Here is a 2,982-nt window from a genome sequence, read left to right as displayed (position 1 = left end):
AAAGCACACCTTGCACAGTAATCTGTACATGTGCTTGACTGTATTCCCAGTACTAGGTTTTGTTGTAGAAGGTGACAAATGCAATGTTCCTGCTCTAACATCCCCATCACCTCCTGATGCCTTCAAAACTACCAAGATTTCTAGCGATGGCAAAGAAAAGGCTGTTCTACTCTTTCTTCATCTTGAAAATCATCCCAAACCCAGAAGCATAAAAAACAATTAAAAATGTACCTCAAAATAAAATACAATCGCTTATTTTCCAAGAAAACACCAAATAGCGGATGACTCCGGTGCAGCGGGAGGGCCCAGAGGCCCTGGGACCAGGGGGCGGGAGCCCACGGTGGCTTCCGTGGAGGCTTCGGCAGTGGTCTGCAGTCCTGGGTCGCGGCCGTAGTAGGGGCCGTGGCAGAGGCCGCAACCTGGGCCTGCTGGGTTGTCTGCTCAAGGACATGAAGATCAAGTCCCTGGAGATTTACCTTTTCTCCCTGCCAATCAAGGAGTCTGAAATCATTGACTTCTTCCTGGGAATGTCACCCAAGGACAAGGTTTTGAAGGTCATGTCTGTGCAGAAACAGATGCACGCTGGCCAGCAGACCTGGTTCAAGGCATTTGTCGCCATTGGGGACTACAATGGTCATGTCGGCCTAGGCGTCAAGTGTTCCAAGGAGGTGGCCACAGCCATTCGCGGGGCTATCATCTTGGCCAAGCTATCCATCGTCCCTGTGCGGCGAGGTTACTGGGGGAACAAAACTGGCAAACCCCACACAGTTCCTTGCAAGGTGACCGGCCGCTGTGGCTCTGTCCTGTTGCATCTCATCCCTGCGCCCAGAGGCACTGGCATTGTCTCAGCCCCTGTGCCCAAGAAACTGCTGCTGATGGCTGGTATTGATGATTGTTACACCTCGGCAAGGGGCTGCACTGCCACCCTGGGCAACTATGCCAAGGCCACCTTTGATGCCATCTCCAAGACCTACAGCTATCTCACCCCTGACCTCTGGAAAGAGACTGTGTTCACAAAGTCTCCTTACTAAAAGTTCACTGATCACCTTGTGATGACCCACACCAGAGTCTCCGTGCAGAGGACCCAGGCTCCAGCCGTGGCAACCACATAAGAGGCTTCGATAAAAGAGAAATAAAAGTGAATTAAGCCTGAAAAAAAAAAATACAATACAATATATGAAGATGGAAAGCACACGGAAGAGTGCTATGCCACATTACAAATGACTGCTAATTCTCTGACCCTCCATCCTTTGATAGGTAGGGTATATTTTCTCTTCTCTTGACTCAGAACTGGCCTTGAAAAAATGGAGTACGGTAGAAGTAATGTCATGCCAACTCCAGGTCTAGACATTAAGACTAGCAATGCCCACCTTGGTTTTTTTTGTGTCCCCATGTAAAAAGTTCCCAAGAAGAGATGACACAGAAAGGAAGAGAGGTACAGCTGAGTCTAGTTTTCTGGATAATTCCAGCAAGGTGCCAAACATGGGAACAAAGCCATCTTGGACCCTCTATAAAAGTCCAGTAACTTGCTGAATACTACACCAAATGATTCCAATTAATCACCATGTGTGGCAAAAGAATTACCACACTCAGTCTGCCCAAGTGCCTCACCCATAGAGCTGTGAGATATAATACATGGCATCAGACTTCTTACCAGCAACATTAGAAACTAAAAGAGACTGGGATAATGCCTCCAAATTCTGGAGAAAAAACTTTATTTCAAACTAGAATTGCTTGCATAGTCAAGTGTAAGGACTTTATAAATACCAAAAATTTTAAATCCCAAGCAACTTTTCAGGCAAGTTACTTCATGATATGCTCCACCAAAACGAGGGACCAGGAAAGAAAAAGACATGAACTCCAAGTAATAGCTGTTCTAACACAAGAAAAATATAAATAGAATTCCCAGGATGAAGGTGACGAGCAACAACCTACAAGCAAGCCAGAAAGTCCCAAGTCTAGAGCAGAGCAGGAGTACAAGAGGCTTCAGGAGGAATATCTCCAAGGGGGGAAACTGATCAAATACTTAATGGGTTTAAGCCATGCAGAAATTGTATGTGAGACCATCAAAAGGTATGACAGAATTAGAAGAAGGGCTTAAAAGGAAAACCAGAAAGTTTTAAATGAGACATTTATCAACTCCAGAAAAAATTAAAAATTATACAAAAATAGGAAAGGAAAACAAAATCATAATAATACTATGATTAAATCATGAATACACATTTATAATAATGTTAATACTGAGTAAGAATTTAAGCAAAAATTATGATACAACCTCACTGAGTAAATGGCAGAAAGGAAGGGAGTTTTAAGAGAACTAAATTTTATTCTAAAACAGTCAGTTGTTGTTAGGTGCTGTCAAGTCAATTTTTTACTTTAAACGACATCATGTGACAGAGTAGGCACTGCAGTCAATAGATGGAGTCCTCCTGTGGCACTGAGGATAAGCACTGGACTGCTAATTGCAAGGTTGGTGGTTCAAGGCCACCACACAAGGAGTCCATATGCATATTCATAGTGGTGGTTGGTGGTTATGTGCCATGGAGTTGGTTCTGACTCATAGCAACCCTGTACAGGATTACCAAGGCTATCCATCTTTACGGGAGCAGAAAGTCTCATCTTTCTCCCGCGGAACAGCTGGTAGTTTCAAACTGCTGACCTTAAGGTTTGCAGCCTCATTTGTAACCATTATGCTATCAGAGCTCCTTATGCATATTCATAGTCTATGCATATTCAGAAACACAGAGGTAAATAAATACCAAAAGAAACAAGAATTTGAAGTGGTTGCCTCAAATTAGTAAGATGATGGAATGTAGATTCTATGTTGTTGTTGTTATGTGCCGTGGAGTCGGTTCCGACTCATAGTGACCCTGCACAGGGTTTCTGAGGCTGTCAATCTTTACAGGAGCAGACTGCCTCACCTGTCTCCCGCGGAACAGCTGGTAGTTTCGAACTGCTGACCTTGTGGTTCGCAGCCCGAGA

General features: G+C 44.3%; 1 pseudogene; it reads left to right on the top strand.

Annotated features, from left to right (window-relative positions):
* The first annotated feature begins 280 nt into the window (after positions 1-280).
* Positions 281-1,112, top strand: LOC102814837 (annotated as a pseudogene).
* Positions 1,113-2,982: the final 1,870 nt, after the last annotated feature.

The sequence above is a fragment of the Chrysochloris asiatica genome, unplaced genomic scaffold (assembly GCF_000296735.1).
Source record: "Chrysochloris asiatica unplaced genomic scaffold, ChrAsi1.0 scaffold00076, whole genome shotgun sequence".
Classification (NCBI taxonomy): Eukaryota; Metazoa; Chordata; class Mammalia; order Afrosoricida; family Chrysochloridae; genus Chrysochloris; species Chrysochloris asiatica.
This window is presented reverse-complemented; position numbering and strand designations above follow the sequence as displayed.